Genomic DNA, 13886 nt, shown 5'->3' with positions numbered 1-13886 from the left:
CAATTTCTTGCTCTCTGTGGTATATTTGCTTCTCTTACCACGAAAATTAATTTTATTGTAATTACTCTGATTTGCGTTTGGTGTAACACAGGTTTGCTCATTTTATGACAGTGGTTATCTCCAAAGCTAAAATAGTCTTTCAGTGCTACTGGGGAATAAAAATACACTCGAAAAAAAATCTGTAATAATGTGTTTTAACTATTAGTGCAAAATATAAGGAAGGTAGTTCACTGTATCTTTTTGCTTCTGCTCCTTCGACTCTGAAACAGATCACTACTATAGTTGATGTTACTAATTTATTCATTCCTTCTATTCAAATGACAACAACTCTTCATCCTTTTCAGTTTCAGTATCTGTTCTTTCAGTCTCTCTGTACTGACCATGGCAATCTTTACTTAAGGCGAACAGGCATGCGTGGAAGTTTAGTCAGGGAGACAGTGAACACTGCAGAATTAAGACCCTCTCTGCCAGGTCATTGCCTTAGCCCCCCCCCCCTTACCCTCAACAAAACAAAAGACCAGAATGCAACCAAAGACCTATTACTGAATGTTTCAGAGACTGAAATCCTCTTTATAGATGACATATTCCCTTTGTTCCAAGTCTCTGACTCTACTATTACTCTTCTTTCTCAGACCTTAAATTGCCTGTCAAAGCCTGATAATGTAGAATGTTCCTTGACCCTAAAACCTTATTTCTTTTTTCCCCTCTCATCTCTTGTTAAACCATAAATCCGACCACCACCATTTTTGGCACATCACTAGAATTAGCCATTATTATTTTGGCCCTACCTCAGCTGAAATTCTTATTTATGTATTAATCACCTGATGATCGTATCTGTTTTAATATATTTCATCAAAATCCCTAGGGTCAAACTCTACTATCTGTTACACTAGTTCACTGCACTGGCAGCAATGAAAGACTGCAAATACCTACATATTTCATGATTCAAACCCAGTACATTCTTGTCTTCAGTCTGGAGGTCTAAATCACCTCTCCTAACTTTGCTGGCTTCTTATCACTTTTAATACTCTTCAGGAGAAAAGAAGAAAGTGACATTCATTTTGTAACTCCAGAAGTGCATCCCTTCCAAACACATGAGCTTAGAACAACATTAACAGCTTTGTCTGGTGGTGCTATGCAGCTGCCTTGTGCCTCTTCATGCTCTGCTGGGAGATCAGAAGGGGAAGCTCCGTCATGACCTTTTAGCCATTCCCTCATAATTCAGAACAGCTGGAATTTGAAGTCTTCAAAGGCAAGGACTGTGGGATCTATATTGATTACATCTCAAAGAACCATAGTTACTACAAGGTAAGTGACAATTACCTTTTCTTTGTGTTTGTACTGATGTGAGTCCCACTGTAGTTCACTGTCAAAGATGGTGAGTAATAGTTGTATCCCTCAAAAATACTATTGCTCTCTCAACTTGGACACTGAACTAGCACCAAGTTCAATAAACAACATTTAATAAAAATGAACAGATGGATACATGCAGCTGTTTCACAGATTATGAATATCAGAGTATTTTTGAAGCAGACCAAAAATGTCGCTTGACAACTCCAATGACAACCCAAAACTTACAGTGTGTACTAACACACTAAATAATTCAACTGTGTAATCTCTCTGAGACAGCACTATGGAATTTAGAGAATTCTCCTTTCACTACAAACACATATGAGAAGAACATGAAAGAATTAGGCTTGTTGATATAGGATCAAAATACAAGGCACAATTTCTTTAGAGATAGGGAATTTTAAGAATATGGGTAAATTGACTGATGAAGACAAATTCAGGCACTATTTTGTTGATTAAGATTGATCTCTTCTCAGTCAGCCATCTATATAAAAGCAAACTTTAAGCCCTTATCAGTGTTATAAGGACAGCGGTCTGATAAGCAGCACCTGACACTGGTAACGGCACACTGAGAGCACACCTCAGTAGGGGGTCTGAGCCCTTCAAATCAAATGTTATGAATTAGTTCTGCATTTCCAGAGGGGGAATGATGCAGGCAGACTGCAGTGGTGTATATGTTTGTTTGATTTCCTCAGGTCTAGAAAAGGATGGAGAATTTCTTCCACCTCTGGGATGGGTATGTGAGAGTTCAAACCCCTTCTCTGTTTCTATTACGTTCAGGGAAATGGTAGGTTTACTTCTTTCTTTAAAGAATTAGATACATGAAGCAAAATTAAAGCAAAAACATATAAAGCAAAATAAATTTCACTATGCTTAGCTGCTATTTTAGTCCCAAATCTAATGTAAAGCAATTTCTTGATTTTTGGATTGGATATTGCCAGTCAGGTCTGGTTTATTCCCATTCAATTTGGCATTTATTTGGTGTTAGACAATGACACTGAAGACAAGAGATCCTTCCCACAGTAACTGGTTCTGAATCAGCCAAATCTATGAGGGTACTAACACTGGAACAACCTTCTATACTGGCATACCTTTGATGGCAGCAAGGACTTGTCTCAGAATGCCAGATGCCTCTGATGAGAAGGCACACAGCTTGTGATGGTCATGGACCACAACAACTCAATCCAAATAACCCACAGCTGCAAGTATGGATGAACCCTCAAGGGATGGGAGAAAAGACGCATTGTCACAATTCCAAATGTACCCACAAACCCTAACAAAAGCCTCCTTTTACTTGTATCGAGACTGGAATGATTGCTCCCATCGTGGAACAGGATGACTTTTTAAGCAGAGAAACAGATGATTATGTCCTCTGCCTATTCTGCTGTTTCAGTCCCCATTTCTATTCTGCAAAATAATCTCTAGCTACCAACATCTTCATTTGCTGAAGTTATGATAGCATTTTACCTCGAGATTGACAGAGATATTTAAAGTGGTATTTGTACTGCTATTGGCCAACTTATCAGCATTATGGCTAGCCTTTAGAGTGCAGTGATAGTTTAAATGGTAAGAACTCCATTCCTTCTAACAGAGTGAGAAGGAGAGGCATTAGAAAGGACAAAGCCCTCTAGGATCTGTGCTGCATCAGTGTCCGCGTGTTGCTGGTGGATATGCCTGAATTCTCCAGAACAAATCTCAAACATACAAGCAGTAACCAAACTAACAGTTGGGCTTTTGCCCTTTTCCTTTAAACTTCTGCAAAGCAGAACATGCCAAATGGACTGGGATATTCAAAAGATTCAGAGCTCAGATTAAAGGATTGCATTTATACCTACAGTAGCATTGATATTAACACAAAAATGTTATCATTTGTTACAGACTACCAGATAATCTTACCGTCTGTTCACTGAAAGGTTTCTGAACGACCTTAAACTGCTTTTTCAAGCTTGGTTGATCTTACCTTTCACTCTGTAATTGAGGTCTAGTTATTTTCATTTGTCATCAGTCTACACGTGCCTCATTTCCACTCAATAATTAAAATAGCAGCTAAGAATATGTTTCACAGCAAACACTTGAAAAAAATATTATGACTAGTTTGCACCACGTGAAACTTTTTACAATAATCTGCTTCAGGAAGAAGTTGCTGCTATCAGGCCCTTTCATTCTCTTAATGTTGCCTGCCCATTTGTCTTGCATGCTCCTTTCTCAAGCTCATAGGGCTGTGCTTTATGCACTCTCTTTACAAGGAACTTGTTTGTGAGCAAACACACCGTATTATCACTTCAAAACCCTCTTCGAGACTTTCTTCAGTAAGCCAAAAAGAAATCAGTCCCTTTATTAGTAGGTGGTAAGAGAGACAGAAATTTATGTACCTACGTGGCAGAACTAGAACTGTGAGAGCTGACAACTACCTGCTGCATTCGACTGGGGAGTGCTTTCCCTTTGCTGCCTTGCTCACTGGCTCAAAGCTCTCTTCTGCTGAAGTTATGAGAGGCACAAAAAAGATTTGTAACAGAAAACCAATTTACGTAGCTGTTTCTCCATTTAGCAAAAACTGGGCTTGTCTGGAATTTTTTTTTCTCCTCATACACTTAAGAGGATAGGGACAGCTAGTAGATAAAGAAATTAGACAGGTGTTAGCATTCTCCAGTATCCAGGATGTTGCTCTGAACAGAAAACAAAGTTTGGATACAGATGTGAATATACATACAATGCTGGGGTTTATGATTGCTATCAGAAAGAATTTTTTTTTTTCTTTGTAGGAAAGTGTAGCAATATGCAGTAAAAACCAGAGAAACTTACTTATTGTCCTGGTCAAAATTCAAGGGTGTCTCTATTTTAACTCGCCAGGATCAACCACATCTTTTTTTAAAGTACTGTAAGTGACAAATAAGCTCACATGAAAAACAAAGGGGATAGCGGAGACCCTATGAGCTGTGCAAGTGAAAGCATTAAAGATGCAGGTGGATAAGGATGAACAAGCAAAACCATATGCATATAAGCAGAGGCTTTGTTCACAGAAGTAGCCCTACAGTAACTGGAGAAGTAACTGAAGTTTGAGTCTGAAGTCTCTGAAGTACTGGTCAGAAGTGCCAGTAATTCAACAGCTTCCATTTTGAATTTGGTAGACTTGTTTTTCTGCAGTGAAAGAATTCTAAAGGTTACACTGCATTTCAGGGGAACAGGAATTCACAGTTAGGAGGATTCTTTTAAGCAGAAAGAAGCAGAAACAGAGTTGCCTGAACTGGGAAATGGACTTCCAGTGTTCCTCCAGCTCTTCTTAGAATAACGACAGATGAAAAATTAACACTAGACAGCAGAAAGAAAAAACACCAGCTATCTCTAAGTAGCAAGTATCTCCCCAAGACCTCTGGAGATAAGGCCTATGGCGTATGTTCTACAAACATAAAGAACTTGAGACTGCGGGGAAAGTTGGCAAGAGAAACTGAATGATGTTGGCGACCCTCCTTCCTTTCTCCCATGTGTTTTACAAGGTATGGTAATCAAGCCTTATTATTCATGAAGCTGTGCTTGAAGATGAGCTTCTTGCTAAGATATTGAACTCATCTTCCAGGACTGCTACTGCTATGTATTTCTGGGTGCTGGTGCTTTCAAACCATGATTTACAAAATTGCTTCCCTAGAATTAATAGAATAATATATATGCACACTTGCACATAAGGAAAAGTGAATATCATTTATATTTAAAGCAATGCAAAAAGATTATAATTTAAACTAAGCAAATTGCAATTATTGCTCAATCTTGTTGAAGGATTATCTTCTAGTTCATCTCCCTGTTGGCAATACATTTTCAAATGAAATATTTGAACATTGAAGTGGTTTTTAAAATTATCTCCCATATATTTTTCTTGCAGCTATAATTAGAATCTAAACCTATTTTATTCTGAAGGACCTGGAGTGGACCAGAAGATGTGCAAATCAACTCTCAGTGATTTGCATTCATTTGCTTTTTTCTAAGATAATAGCATGCCTTGGATGTTGCTGCAGATCAAATAGTGAATTAAAAATAGTTAATTAAAATTTTAAATAAAGTGAATTAAAAGTTACAAAGACAAGTTATTTATTTATTACTGCTTTTCTCAAATCAACAAAAAGCCTGTTATTTCTAAATTTAAAATAACTTAGAAGTACATGCTTTTGAGCGTCTTCAAAAGGTTAGCCACCAAAAGCATCACATAAAAGCTTCTCAACCTATATTCTAAATGTAAAACATTTCAATACAGCATTATATGAAAAACTTAGCGATACCTATCAAGATCAATACAGTAACTGAAAAAGTGTGGTCTCTTCCCTTTTATCCTGAACTGTTGAACGGGTCCATTGATTTTACTGTTTCACCTGCAAAAAAATCCAACCTTTATATTCTATTCCTCATTTTCTCTTGGAACCTTTTAATGAAGAATTTGCAAAACACTTCAGAAAAAATTGCCTAGAAAAAATATAGCAACAAAGATATATAAGCTATCTACTACAGACACACTTTCTTTGACCACTAATCAAAGACGATTATATGCCATTTTAAAGTATTGTTGCATTTGAACTGTTAAGAAAGATGTGTGGTAGTCTCTGTGTAACTATTTTTACTACATTCACCCAAAAATGGAACACCTATTCCTCTGAAAACTTGTATGGCTGGATGTCTCATTTTAGTTGTCAAGCCAGGGACTTTTATATAACAATGGTCTAATTCTGTCAACAGCATTATGTGAGGCACATTCAAAGCTTAAGGGAGAATCCAGATTTCTTAAAACAGAAACAAAGATCATTATTCAGTAGCCTCTTATTTAAATAAGATGTATCTGTTATGTCTTATTTCAGATTTAGTATTATCCTGGGCTTTCTCCTGAACATAGCTTATTTTTTTTCTGATAATGTTGTTCACAGTTAACAAGATGGTGAAAAATCATTACAGGTACAGAAATGATGGGGAAGTACATATTAGACTGCTGACTCCTTTGAGACGAGGGTTGTTTTGTCTTCTTTTAGTATGAAAAACATTCCATAAATTTGGGATTTCTATCTGATAAAGTCATAATCAATGATTTTGTTGTCAAGTATTGTGGGGGAGAAAAAAAATTCTCCTGATTTATGCTTTTCAAGACTGGGTTAACACTGCAGGATAATTACTTCTCTGTATTCCTTCAGGCATTTCTTTACTCTCTTCCTTCTCAGTCTTTAACTCCTTCCCTTTCCTCCCTTAAACTTGCTTTCTGGAAAACAGCTGAGGCTCAGGTTTGTGCGTATCTATTTTAGTTTTTTTCCACAACTCCAACAGAAGTCTTGCTAAGGGCAACATCCTTTAGATCACAGCCCTCATAAAACAGAAGTGTTAAGAAAAGCAATGCCGATGCAATGTCTCAAAATTCATTGGAAACATCTTTCTTAGGCAAGAGCATCAATGAATGGGTCGAACCATTTTTATAGTTCAAAAGCCATATTTATTACAAAGCACACCCCGCCAAACCCGAAACCCAAAAAAAGCCCACAAATCTCTTGAGGGATATAATAATAATGAAATGGCACTGTATGATCATGCATAACCTATTTGCATGTTGATGGCATAAAGAAGTGCAGCCTGATGAAAAGATTTAAGAACCAAAGGAAAAAGAAACAGGGGCCAATTAATGTGATGTTCAAAGGACACACCGAGCTGGGATTTTACAGTATATAGTGAAATACTTGTGTTGCATATTTCCATCTCATGACTGGCTAAAAAAGATCAAAGCTTTTTTATTCCATATTAAGAATGACAGAATATTACAGCAAACATGCAATAAGAAGAAATGTAGTAAGCTTTAATAAAAGATGATAATAAGGTTTGATAAGAACTTTTGGAATGTCACCAAACCTGGAACGTAAGATGAAAGCATCTGCATGTAGAGATTGTAGTGTGTTATTTGGAACCCCATGGAGCTAAACTGTGATTAGAACTACATATTTTTCCATAAATTAGCTTTTGTTTTGACTGAATGCGCAAGTCAATATATAGGTTTTCTAATCCTTTGCTGTTTGTTAGGTTTCATGATATCACGATTACAGTGGTCCACTTCTAGATCAAAGGTACGTGATTGAGGCTGAAACAAAATAAAACAAAATAACCTATAACCTCTTTATAAAACCTCTTCACAGTGATTTAGATCTATCCATGGTAATTACCACTCACCTCCCTGAAGTGTGCAATTATGTAGATTCATAAACCAACCACTGCATGCAGATCAACATGTGAACCCACAGAATTTCCACTTAAATCCATATTTAAACACAGAATGGACATGCTGAGTTCACCATCAGAGGCTTTTTTACACAACTCTACCTTACTTCAACGCCTCCAATATAAACTTGTAAACCATAATCTATCTGCATAAGCAATCTTGTGCAAATCCCTGGTTCAAAAATCCAAGGTTTAAGTCAGCTCAGCAGTTGCAGTCAATCCCCCTACTAAAAATCTTTCCACCACCCCCTGTTTTAGCTCAGTTCTTCACAGGGACATAGTTGCTCACTGCATCACCAGGAATCACGACTGCCTGAGCAGCTGTGTGTCTGGGCCAGAGACACGCAGGAGGGTCTGGCTACTAGATGGAGCATCCTTTATTATATAGTCATTAACACATTTTATGTGCATTGGAATAACACACCATGTTCCTCCAGAGGCCTCACTAAAGTGAGATGCGGCTTTTATGAAACTATTGCTGTGAGCAAAGATATACTGTAGTTTTACTACTAATAAAAAGCAAACAGAAAAAATAATTTATTGTCTATGATGTAGGAAAGGAATCTATGGCATAAAGACAACCCTACTGCTAATTGTTTGTAAGGCCAGTGATTTGTTGCTTGCAAGACAGTTTGTAAGCCACTTTGTATTTTTTAAGCGTTATGTAAACCTTGGGAAAAACAATTTAGGATTACGGTTCACATTGATTTTTTACCCCTTAAAATGAAATCAGCCACAACACTGAACTATAAAATCTTACAGGTGATATTAAGAATCGGCAGTCTTAGTTCTAAAGTAGCAGTCGCTTATAAAATTGATGGAGAAAACCAACTACTCCTTTTAGTGTGTGAAAAGATATTGGATCAGTAATAAGGACGTGTTTTAAAATGATCCTCTAGTTTTGGCTCCAGCTGAATTGAAGTAACAAGGAGGATTGTATCTCTCCTTTTCAAACATGTGGATACCTGCATATCATTACCTCTACTTGAGATTACTAACAGGAAACAGACAGAAAAGAAGCTGCTGGGGACCAAAAACCTGTCAAATAAGTCAAAAACATAAAGAACTATTCCTTGGCAGTATGAAAAGATTTGGAGCGAGTCAAATGAGGACCAACTGTCCAGAAAAAATGCCTCAATAAAAACTGGTATGAAACTTGGCATTTCAAAGATTAAAGAGAAGATTAAACAACAGATAAGTTTGGAGCTTTCACAAGTGAAGATAAATTTATTGTACTCAGTTATTGTGTTACACCTTGTGAAACTCATGTAAATGAGTGGTTAGCAAAAGGTGTTAACTCTACACAGCTGGCTGTTGTTTTGGGAGATTTTGATGAGTATTATTGAAATAAAAATACTACTCTTCCTGTACCGTAGGAAGAAGGTAACTCAGAAGTATTTTTCAATAAAAACTACAGGAAACATATCTGTTTCTTTACTTAAAGCTTTGTGGAGCTAGCTAATATTCCAAATGGCTGATACTCATTTACAATACCTAACCTCCCCCCGCCCCCTTATTACTCCTTATACAGAGTTATTGAAAGATATGCTTTTGTGTGATCCTATTTCCTAAAATCTTGGCAAAACCACTCTGGTTTTGTTTGATTTGGTTTACTATTGAGGAAAATTAACCATGTCAAATGCAAATGTCCACACCATCTAAACATTGCAACACAATTGTTTTTCCTGGATTATAAAACTACAGATGCTGTTGTAGGTGATGTTTCCTAAGAGAGATGCATTTTTTTGGTTTTTTTTTTGTGAATGAAGCTGTCTAAAATGGCATCCATGTGAAAATGAAAGATCTCATATTTAAAGATTCCTGTCTACATCAGAGGACACCTAACTTTCATCCATAATTAATCACTGCAGTGGGGTAATTACACCTATATAAAACCCATGTGTTCTTGAGATCTCAGTCATAAATGTAACATCAAATGATATTGCTCACAGCAAGTTTGGACACATGTACTTGACCTTTTTATGCTAAAGTGCTTGTGTATGAAGAGGTTTATAAAAATCTCATCTAAATCAGACATTTTTAACAGCATGAATTTTTTAAAGGATTCAAAAAGAGACCAAGTAGTTCTCTTCGTAGAAAAGGTTCAAGAAAAGATTGCAATTTACAGAAAAGATGCAATTTATACCAGTTTTAATACACGTATTAGAATTCACATATCACAGCAGATAGCACATCTCTAAGGGCTGGCTGCTTTCTTCATGAGACAGAAATTAATGGAAACTACCAGCAAAGAAGAGAAGACTTTAATGCTATGTCCACAACAACTTGAGTAATCACCAAAGTAAATTCATCCCTGCTCTGTAAAATCTCTCAAACATAAGCACACATTTGAAGTATTACGTAATACTAAAATATACTACACATTTACCTCTATTGATAAAACAGGAACTACATCTCTAAATTACTCTAAGCTTGCTATTTAGCCAAAAAAAAGTATCTGGTGTAATTTAACTTCATTTCTCACTAGACTGAAAAATTGCTGCTACTCGGGAGTCTGCCAGAAGATCATAGGAGGAGCACAGAATGGCCCACATCTCTACATAATGTGCTTGCAAGAAATTTCAGGATTCCTGAAACACCATCCAGATTTTGAGGAACCATCATATTGCGTCACAGTATGATAGCAGAATGACAACAGTGTGGGACCTATGGGCAATGACATCATGTCATCTTGCAGTTTATTACTACTCCTGTTATATTGCCAGGATTACTGAGTTTCAATTTGCTCCACTGGGTAAAAGTGGAAGGGTGACAGGACTACTGCCAAAAACCTTGTGATAAATCTTAATTAGAATACAAGCCTTTTTCGGAGCAGAGGTGGGTATGCTCCTTGACGGATTAGCTTTTTTAATCCCTTGAAATCTTGTCAAGTCTCTTTTAACCTCCTGACTGCCAATTACATGTTCCTACATCCTTCTGTGTGAGGATTATCTTTCTCAATGAATGTTTTACTCTCAGTGGCACTAACAATAATAGCATGTGACATCCGTAACACCAATCAACAATTAATACTGTCCACAACACCAATCAACAATTAATACTGTCCACAACACCAATCAACTATTAATACTGTCCACAACACCCATCAACTATTAATACTGCACACTCCTGAAACAGTAAATATTATATTATGCTTTGCACTTAGTATGAAACACAGCAACAAGATCTTTGCTTAGAAAACATCAGCTAAAGGCATTATCCATAATGGTATTCCTGCAAGAGACAAGGAAGTATATTTAATGTTCATGCTTGAAGACATAGATGTTCAACATGTTTAGATTTTGTACCATCTCAATGAAAGATGTTAAAAACATTTTCGGCCCAATTCAGCCCAATAAGGTGGTGAAACATAACAACTTCATTTTCTGACATTCTCTCCCTGTCTCCAGGTTTTGAAAGAAAGAATATGGTAAACATAAGAAATTACATTATTGTTTACAAAATATTTCCACACTAAGAAGGCACAATGAGCTCATCAGCAATGCTGTAAACACTGTATGAAATTCATACAGACATCTAAAAGTCATGGCTATGGGATAAGGAAAATAGATTTATCTCATGTTAGACAGCTGAAAATCTCTGCAATGCAGAAAGTCATTGAAGTACTAGCTATAATATTACGCATCATGTTAAAGCATAAAAACAGCGTCGACAGTCACACATGTATCTGAATACTGCCATTTAGAAAGAACATGTCAGAAATGACTGAAAGGAGTTGCCTGAACCAATGTTAGTAAGGCATGGCCTACAAATATCAATTATCCAGCTTTTACAGTTCTGGTTTTAAAGATTATGAACTACTGAAATGGAACTAGGAAACTGGTACTTCAGACTTTGAGGACTTTCCTAAGGTCCATTCATGATGCTAAAATCCTTTAGAAATCTCAGGATGTGGTTTCTACCTGCTAAATAATTGTGCTGTACTGCATTCACCAGGTATATCACCACATACTGAAGACCCAACTGAAGAGACTACACACCCTTTGGTCCTGCCTCGTAGTCAGACCACATACCTGCTCTGCTGTCAGAGAAGACTATCATGTGGTACTGATATCTAGAACAACAGACAAGCAGACTTTGACAGGTGCAGAGCAGACCCACACAAGCTGGGAAGGCAGAGCCCTACACACAGCGTTGCCATCAAAGGCAGCTGGAAGCTGCTGTGGTATCTGGAGCGGAGCAAGACCTAGAAATGCCCACTCTGGACAGAAGCAAGACTTCACTATGTACCTAATCCACAGTTTCTTACAGCAGCCGCTTCCAACTCCCACCAAGCCTGAACCGATACCAGAAACCTTTAATACGGGAAAAGAAAGGATGACAGAGAACACTGCTGCTGCCTCCAAATGCACTAGAGAACACCTGGAGCCTCCCCTAAAAGCTCCATGGATTGTTAAAATGAGAAGTTGCCTACAACTTTGCAAGGAGTGATGTACTTTCTGTAGTGCTGGACACACTGGCTGCCTTCACAGCTCCAGATATAAGCACACATTGAGCAAGAACACGAGACATTCATGTGGTTCTCCTAAGTGCTTGGTGCAATCAGACCACACTGAGAAGCCATGCTTAGGTGGCTGATACACTTTCTCAGAAAGGTTCATAGAAGAAGAGAAATTTCTCTGCTGTAGATGTTTGGATGGTAGTTTGAATACATTGTGATATGTGAATTTGGTAAACTGTAAAATCTCAGAGCATTTTCTTCAAATGATGACAACAGACCAAGAGGAAAGACAAAAACATTTCTGATTTTTTTTTTTTTTTTTTTTTTTAGAATCAGATATATAGATGTGTTAGACTACCTCAATGCCTCTAATTTGATGGGAAGAGAAATGGAATGAGAGCAGAAACCTGGCAAACTGTAAAAATCTGCCACATATCTGCAGATAGGGAACATACTCCCAGCCCACACACCTCAGAGAAGCTGCAGTCATAGCTAAGGTCCCAGCACAACCTAGGGAAGCAGACAGAAATGGGGACAGAATGCAGAAAAACAAAAGTTCTTGATGAAACTCTCAGTGACAATAGCATTTCAATACTCAAAATTAAATGCAGGTCAAACAGAAAAACAGTTTCTATAAACACATAATGAAAGTAAAGGTGATTAATGGCAGCTAAACTATATTGTCCCTCATGCCTGTTAATTACAATACCTATGCTGGGTATTGTAATAAAAATTCCATTTAAATGGCATTATTAATTAAGTTGTTTTCCTCATTCCTGGCAGTAATTGAGCTTTACAAACAGCAGAATAATATTAACTTGGCATTGCAATCAAAAAGAAATATTATATTGTTCTTTACTGATAAAGCAAAATAGATTCCTTTTGATTACAGGTATATTTTGTCATTGTGTTAATCACAAAAATTCAGTTCTATAATTGTCACAGTTCTAAGTCCATTAGTTTTGGGGAGGGTGGTCCTGCCCTACTATGACTTCTGCCACTGAGCCCAACAGGAAAGGCATCTGGTCCTCCGCAATCTGGGAATAGATGTGAATGCCAGCAGCTGTCACACTAAATGCTGAGTAATACGGGAGAACCACAAGACAACAAACTCGGAAACAGTACCAGAGACATGGAAAGTTACCCTCAGTCTGCATAGACAGACAGTTTTCTAACTTTTAAGGATTACTTAAATCCCACCTACAGGATAGTTAAGTGACCTTCATCTGTAATTTTCACACCCTACATCTTCTGTGTCAGTCTCCTCTAATGAAGAAACTTGTTTGCTATTTTTTCTGGCTACCTCCTCCTTCTCTTTCTACCTTAAAACCTCGTACCTTAAGTTGCTCTGTTACTATTCTCAATTAAGTTTTTGATACAACTCTGAAGATAGCTGTCCATTATTAGAAATCTATTAGCATATAAATTTTCAGCTTACTTTAAATATCTTGAGATGATGATAAAACAGTAACATTTTCAGATGGACAAAAAGCATGAATGCACAATGTAAGAACCACAGAATAAGCACAATGTATCTATTTTTATACTAATGTGGAAAATATGAATTATCTGTAATTATCAAACACGGCTTTCTAGCCTGGTATCTCTTTTCCAGTCACATTTCATTTGCAATTTGTGTTATGACTGTATGGTCATCTGTGTCATAGCAGAACAACCATTTTTCTACTGTTTCTCATAGAATGAAATATAAACTACAAAATATGTTTTCCCAGAAGATGTTTCAGTTGTTAAGTCTAAATGTTAGCTTTCTTTTCTGTCCAAAATGGATTTGCTTAACTGTTCACAGCAAGCAGTAGTGATAAAAATAGTTCTGTGGCCTTTT

The 13886-nt window shown here is 37.0% G+C and overlaps 1 protein-coding gene across 1 annotated transcript in view; it reads right to left on the bottom strand.

Moving 5' to 3' along the window:
* TENM3 (teneurin transmembrane protein 3) overlaps nucleotides 1-13886 on the bottom strand; it is a 320392-nt gene that overhangs the window by 100396 nt on the left and 206110 nt on the right.

This window comes from Egretta garzetta, unplaced genomic scaffold (genome assembly GCF_000687185.1).
Source record: "Egretta garzetta isolate BGI_Z169 unplaced genomic scaffold, ASM68718v1 scaffold46, whole genome shotgun sequence".
Lineage (NCBI taxonomy): Eukaryota > Metazoa > Chordata > Aves > Pelecaniformes > Ardeidae > Egretta > Egretta garzetta.
Note: the sequence above shows the minus strand (reverse complement) of the source record. Positions and strands in the feature narration are given on the sequence as shown.